The sequence below is a fragment of the Schistocerca cancellata genome, chromosome 2, assembly GCF_023864275.1.
Source record: "Schistocerca cancellata isolate TAMUIC-IGC-003103 chromosome 2, iqSchCanc2.1, whole genome shotgun sequence".
Taxonomy (NCBI): domain Eukaryota; kingdom Metazoa; phylum Arthropoda; class Insecta; order Orthoptera; family Acrididae; genus Schistocerca; species Schistocerca cancellata.
The window spans coordinates 1010359465-1010367351 of NC_064627.1; the positions used below are offsets into that span (position 1 = coordinate 1010359465).

At 41.2% G+C, this 7887-nt stretch overlaps 1 protein-coding gene across 1 annotated transcript in view; it reads left to right on the forward strand.

The window, feature by feature from the left end:
* The window catches only part of LOC126162981 (thioredoxin domain-containing protein 11), a 160929-nt gene that overhangs the window by 35048 nt on the left and 117994 nt on the right, over positions 1 to 7887 (forward strand). The gene's annotated exons all lie outside the window — the stretch shown is intronic.

Below are 7887 nucleotides of genomic sequence, written 5' to 3' on the forward strand. Positions count from 1 at the left end.
TTTGCAATACAGCTTTATTTATTTAATTTTTTTCAAAGTAATTTCTGCCACATTGGATACACCTCTCCATCCTATGAAACTAATCCCTAAACCAGTTCTCCCAAGTTTCTGTAGGGAGTAAGGCACAGTCATTGTTCCAAGCCCTCTGGAGGTTCTCATCACTTGAAAACTGCACTCCTTTCAGCTTCGTTTTCACATGTAGGAACAGTGCAAAGTCACAAGGAGCAAGGTCTGGACTATAAGAAGGGTGCTCAAGAAGTTTCAGCTCTGTACTCTGCAAATATACAGTGCTTGTTTTGGTGTGGTAAGCTGGAGTGTTGTCATGATGGAGGAACCAAGTGTCCATTCCTGACTTCAGTCACAGGCTCTTAAAAGATTTGATGACTTTGGCCAGGCGTTGCTCAGTGTACCACATAGCTGTGACTGTCTTATGTATGTCCAAAACAACATGGTCCACAATCCCGCTCGATTTAGAAAAAAAAGAAAGACAGCCATCTTCTCTCCTCTACTGGTGTATCGTCTTCTTCAAAGACCCAAACTTTGTTTTGAGTACTAGACAGCTTGTCATAATAGTACCGCCAAGTCTCATAACCTGTCACAGTGTTATTCCACATACTGAAATGGTCCCCTAGAAAACTTCCTTAACATCTTCCGGCACCAAGTCACATGTCACGTCATCTGCCCGTCTGTCAGTCTGTGTGGCACCCAGAGACAACAAAGTTTCTTTACTTGCAAGTGATCATGCAGAATCATACTAATTGCTGGTGCATTTAGCCCTAATATCCTCTATCTGCTTTTAGGTCACTCACCTGTCTTCATCATGCATTTTCCTTACAGCATCAATGTTTTCTTCCACAACTGATGATTGTGGCCTTCACGTCCTCTGAGTGTCCTTCAGAGTGAAATTTCCTCTTTGTAATTCTCTGTACCACATGAATACAATGTAGACACACATCACGGAGTGCAAGAGTCATTTCTTCAAAGCACTGGTCATGTTTAAACCACGTACAAAGTTGTACCGCAAAACTGCCTGAATCTCACTTTGCGACCATGACCCTATAGCAAACCCTTCAAACTAACCCTGCTAGTGATTGATTGTGCCCACAGACTTGACACATCGGCTACAATGCAAGTATGAAGCAGCAATAAGCATCCTGCAGCTTATTATTGCATCATATTGCAAAACTTCTGTAGTACTCCTTGTAGTCACCATATAGCAGAGATGCTACATCACAGATAGGCACATCTAAAATACTGCCAAAGAAAGCTTACGGCCAAACCGGACTTCTGGCCTTTGCAGCCAGTGTGTGTGTGTGTGTGTGTGTGTGTGTGTGTGTGTGTGTGTGTGTGTGTGTGTGTGTGTGTTGAGCAAAAACTTATTTTGACTGTTGTTTGGTTGTGCCTATCTGTGACTCAGCATCTGTGCTATATGGTGAGAGCAACTATCTTTTTCATAATATTGTCATTATTCCAGCCTCGATTTTCCATTATTTAACTACTTAGTTTTATCTCTTAGAGACAATGTTTCCTGGTTCCAAGATGTAACAGTTGATCCAAAATGTTCATCAGACCTGATATCTTCTCTTACTTATTGAGCCAACACACTTTATTCTCATGATTCATACCTAATGGCAATGGAAAAAGTGCATCCAAAAAGTTGTGTTAGGTGAAAATTTAACATAATTAATTTCTGATTTAAAATCTTGTAAAAATAAAATCCATTTCATTAATCAACCGTATAATAATTTACTCTCCATTAACTATGCTAATGCCTGATGATGTGTATGTGTAATATTTTTGAGCCCAGTGTTAGAGTCTAAAAGTTTTGTAGACTCCACACTATAGTTAGAAGTTCTTTCTCAATCACTGAGTAATTCAGCTCATGCGTAATAAGACAATGACTAGCAAAATTTATGGTTCAGAATATCATGAAAATAGTCAGTTTTTAAAAAATATAATGTAATTGGATTGATAAACAGGGTGTATACGGCCCGGGACATCCGGGAGATCCGGGAAAAACCCGGGAATTTTTTCATCCGGGACAAATCCGGGAAACACCCGGGAATTTTTTGGAATTCCGGGATTTTTCATTGTTTTAGATTTCAGTTCGTTTTGTAGGTTTGACGTGTAAGATCAGATACGCTGACAAAGAACTTTAGTCCACTACTGCTGAATAATACTGCAGCAATGAAACATAAATCAGAGAATGACACCAAAATAAAAGTTTAGTTGGATAGAAAATGGGTAATTTACACAATGCACAGACCAGTTTGCCGACACCGAAAAGTGTCAAAGGCTTTAGGTCGAATATTATGCAGTACGTCCGTAACAACTAACGTGCATTCGATGTGCGTGACGTCACAATTGTTTAAATTTCTAACAGATCACCAGAAAATATTACGAATAGTGGCTTGAGATGCGTTACTTTCAAAGTAAATTTCCATGCAAGATGATTTATGTTACGTGTGAGAATATGCAGTGAATTTCTTAAATCACAGGGCTTTATAACTCTCATTCAAAACGTAACACTTTGAGGATCAGTTATTTGAAAAATGTCGGGCCCAGAAGATAAGTCATTTATGCCACTATTTAAAATTTTACCGGCACATTTGTATTTGATATGACTTAACATGTAACACACGCTAAAAAAAGACCGAGCTTCAGGTTAGTTTTCATATTTAATGTTGTTCTTTCATAGATAAAAAATTATGCAATCGATGCCAAAAAGTGTAATTGACCTTCAAAAAAATGTGCATAATGTGTTACTGAGCAATGTCACAAGTCTCTTCGTGCCAGAACACCTCGACTTTTCTACGCAACTGATAATCAGTTTGGCATGATTTTAATTGCCAAATTAGAGCCTGTTAGTAGGCCTACGGACTTCCTATCATTGTAGGACTAATAACAGTGGATGCCAATAGACGATGCAATTCTCGTTCGTACATACACATCTGCTTACGAGTTAACCGGTGTAGAAACGCACTTAGCTGAGTTGAGCGAGCTCGGCGTAACTCCGTAACGTACGCGCCGCGGCCTGTCTTTCTCGTAGGCCTCGTGCTCTGAATAACTGCCGTCATTCGCTAGCGAGGTCACGTGACATGAGCTATGACTGGCTAACAAAAGTGCATCGCTCAACGCAATCTCTATTTTAGAGTTTCGGAAGCTACCGTGCTGTAATTTGTGTAAATACTTTCGCAATACGAAAATAATTGTCTCGCATCAAACAACTTTCCATACGCATTGTTTTTCCAGGATTTCGTTTCCTAAAGTGGTGGGACGTCCTCCGCCGGTAAAAGACCTTTACGATTCAAAGGACTGATAGGTTTTACAGCTCCAAGGGAAAGTATACTGTTACTTAACCCGGATGTATTTTCACCCGCTTTATACGCAATTTCATCCGGGAGAAATTGTGTTTTTAACCGGGAAATCCGGGAAAAATCCGGGAATTTTTTTTTCTTGTCCACGTAGACACCCTGATAAAAAATCTATTCACCGAACGACAGCAGGCAAACACAATATAAAGATGTTAAAATTTGAAAGCGTTTGGAGCCAGTGGCTCCTTTTTCTGGCGGAAGGGTTGAAGGGGAGCGAAGAGGGTGAAGGAAGAGGATTGGTGAAGTTTAGGAAGTGGGGAGAGTTTGGAAAAGTCACCCAGAACCCCAAGTCAGTGGAGACTTACCAGATGGGATGAGAAGGAAAGCCTGATTCTTGGGGATTTCACTGGACAAGATATGAAAGCCTGAGAGTTTAAAGGTGGAAGAAAGAGATTGCTACCAAAACATTGTGCACGAGATGATAAGAGTGGAAAGCTAAGTGTGATAGAGGTGGGAGGGCAAGGGGGGAGGGAGGGGGGGCAGAAATAGAGAAGTCAGAAAATGAAAGATATAGAAAATTGAAAGGGCTTGAAGAAAGGAATAGTTACTATGAAGAAATGCTGAGACTGAAGAAGATGGATTATCTGCTAAAGGATATTGTGTGTTGCCAGTATATTCCCTCTGCCTATGCTCATTCATCCTAATGGAAAACTTGGTGGTAGTCATGCCAATGTAAAAGGCTGAATAGTGTTTACATAACAGCTGGTATATGGCATGTTACTTCACAGATGGATATCCCTTTGATAGTGTATTTTTGCCAGTTACAAGGTTGGTATAGGCGGACGTCGGTTGGCGAGTGCATAGGGCAAGTCTTACAGTGGGGACGGTCACAGGGGTCTGCAACGTAACCCTAAACTCTCCTCTCCAAAAATCCCGTCCTTCATTCTGTAAAGACTGATAACTCTATCATTATCCTCCCAGCAGACAAGGGATCTACCACTGTGGTACTTGACTGATGGGAGTATGTAAGTGAGGATCCGTGCCAGCTGTTGGACACCTCTGCATGTAGCATCTGCCATCAAGACCCCATCCTTGTGATACAAACCAAGGTGGCGATTCTTCTGGAAAACTGGGGATTCTCAGGAAATTATATTTTTCCTTGAAAAAATCAGGGACACATCAGGGAATTTCAGAATTTTGTAAAATGTCAGGGAATTCTGTGGTTTTAACGTAACATTGGAATTTTATTTCACTGAGCTTATATTTGAAAGCCGAGGGAGGTACTCGGTCCCCATCCCTCCAAATCACTGTTATTTTCTCAGAGCTTCTTATGACATAATCTTCCTCCCCAGACCTGAAATTCTCGGAAATGTAGGCACCAAGTGAACTGACCTGCAGTCCCTCCTTACTCACGAGGACTAACACCTCAATCCATAGAACTTCTTATTCCACCCAAACCACACACCACCATCTTTTACCTTCTTCCTAAGATCCACGAACCCAATCATCCTAGCTGTCTCTTACTCACTGGCTTCAAAGCAGCCATTGAACTTAAATCTGCCTCTGTTGATCATCACCTGCAACATGTAGTACAATGACTTCCCTCCTATGTTAAAGACACCAACCATTTCCTAGATCCTCTGAGATCTGTGCCCAGCCTACTCCCACCACACACTTTGCTTGTCACCATTGATGCCACCTCCCTCTATACCAACATCCCCCATGTACGTGGTCTGTCTGCTGCTGAGCTTTTCCTCAGTCAGCACCGAGATATATCAAATGTATGACATCCTTACTGCTCACCTTTCTCACATAATCAACTTTATACTTACCAACTACTGCTTTACCTTCAAGGGGGCAGACATACAAACAGATCAGGGGCACAGTCATGGGATTCAGGGTGGCTCTTTCCTATTTCAATCTTTTCGTGAGTTGCTCGGGGATGGGGAGGGCAGCAGGGGGAGGGGGGGGTGGAGCTTTCTTGGGATCCATAAATCTTCAGCCCCAAGTTTGGGTTAGATATATTGATGACATCTGTTCCATATGTAATCATCATCCCAGTTAAATTTTACATGGTCCAATTCCAAATCCCCCTCACTTCCCATGATATTGACCCTCATCCTCACTGACGATCAGCTATGCACTTGTGTTCACTATTAACAAACAACAGTATTTGATTTTTGACAGTTGCCATCCTTTACATGTCAAATGTTCCCTATCATATAGTCTTGGCATTCAAGGCAAATGTATTTGTTCATATTTGCTCAGATGCAGACTCTTTACACCAACACACGACCATTATCACTTCAGCCTTCACTGGTTGTAATCACCCCATCAGCCTTTATCAAAACCAGATTTCCCAGTCCATCACATCCAACCCTAGTACTGCTAATCCCTCCAAAGAGAAGCTTAGGAGTATACCTCTTGTCACTCAGTGTTATCCTGGTCTTGAATGTATTAATCAGCAACTTTGACAAGGCTTTGCTCTGAAATGAGGTCCATTCTGTCTGACATTTGGTCCACTACACCTAGAATAGCTTTTCATCACCTGCGAAATCTCCGCGTATCCTTGTCAGACACTATGTTTCTTCTGCATCTATTTCCACACCCTGTGTTCCTACACCTGTAACCATCCCCCCCCCCCCCCCCCCCCCCCCCAGTGAAGACTTACTCTACGCACCCTCATACCATCCCTGTAACTGGCAAAAACGTACTATCAAAGGAAGAGCCACCTGTTAAATGATCCATGTCATATACCAGCTATTACGTAATGACTTTGGCCTTTTAATGAACATGACTACTACCAAATTTTCCATTAGCAGGAATGGGCATAGACAGAGGTTGTATACTGGCAACACAATATCCTGTTGCAGAGCTTGTCCTTGGTTCTCATCACCCACTTGGCCTTAATTTAAGTCAGTTTGTTTAGTTTCAACATTTCTTCACAGTAACTACTCCTTCCTTCACTCTGTAAGCTTTCTGCTCTTATTATCTCATGCATCATGTTTGGGCAGTAATCTCTGTCTTGGTGTATTACACTATCTTCCACTGACTTGGCCCTCATGGGCAACTTTTCTGAACTCTCCTCAATTTCCTAAACCTCACCAGTCCTTTTCCTTCACCCCTCTTCCTTACCCATCAACCCTTCTGCCAGAAAGAGGTGCCACTGGCTCTGAAATCTTGCGGATTTCTGTAGCTTTATATGTATGTTCTCTGACGTGCTACTTGGTGAGTAGATTTTTTATCTATCCAAAAACTATGGTTCAATGTTCACTGTGTTGTGGATCCCATTCTCCTTAGAATAATTCATGAGCCGAACTATATTCTGATGCATCCAGGCCAATTTGAATGCTTGATTCATTTTAAGGTGATGCAAAGTTTTATCTTCCAGATGGGCCTTACTTAAATTACTGAAAGCTTCAGATTGGCCATCATCGCAAACCCATTTAGCCTTGTATTCCAATAGTTTTAATAAATGTGGATCATACATGGCCTGTCTCTTTATAAAACTTCTGTAGAAACCAGCCAAACCTTAAAATTATTGTAATTGTTTCACTTTTTTCCTCAGGGCAGTGTTATATAGCTTGTATGCTTTCTGGATCAGGTTGTAATTCATTAATGCCCGTCATATGGCCTTAAGTTTTATTATTATCTCCTTGCCCTCCAACTGACCTACTGTTCATATTAATTACTTAAAATGAGTTTCCCTATGTCTTAGAAACTATTAGTAAATCATCTACATTAGTTCGTCAAGTCTTGTACCAATTTGTTTCTCAAAGATTTGTCTAAAGCGTAAATAATAACTGCTGCAGAGGTAGTCAACACAAAGGGCAATACTTTAAATTGACAAGGTTTATAATCAAATGAGAAAGCTGTGTATGGTTTTGAATCTGCTAACAATGGATTATGATAGGACACTAAGGACTACATTCTATAGTATCGTTATCAATCATTTTTTGGATTTCTTCTCTAAAAACATTTTGAAGGCTCTTAGATACAAGGAGTTTACAGAAAAAATTATCTTTCTTTGCTTTAAATTTACATCCATACTCCTTACTTATACCTTGTTTAGAGGAAATACGTACTTATGTCTTAATAAAATATTTACTAGTGGACTCTTCCATTCTTCTGTTACTTTATCCAGTTCTTCAGAGAATGGAAAATTGAGGATGCAGTGTAACAATATTATGAGAAGGAAGGTTGCTACTCACCATACAGTGGGGATGAGTCACAGATAGGCACAGCAAAAATACTTTCACACTTAAAGATTTTGACCAGTGGCCTTAGTCAACAATACACACACATGCACATGCACACACAGCTCACACACGACTGCAGTCTGTGAGCAGCAGCACCAGTGCATGATGGGAGTGGCGACGGGTGGGGATAAGGAGGAGGCTGGGGTGGGGAGGGGGAGGGATAGTATGATGGGAGTGGCGGACAGTGAAGTGTTGCAGTTTAGACGGAGGGCAGGAGAGAAGGTGCGGAGGGGAGATGGGGTAAGTAGCGGAAAGGAGAGAAAGAAAAAGAAATTAAGAGACTGGCGGTGAAATGACGGCTGTGCACTGCTGGA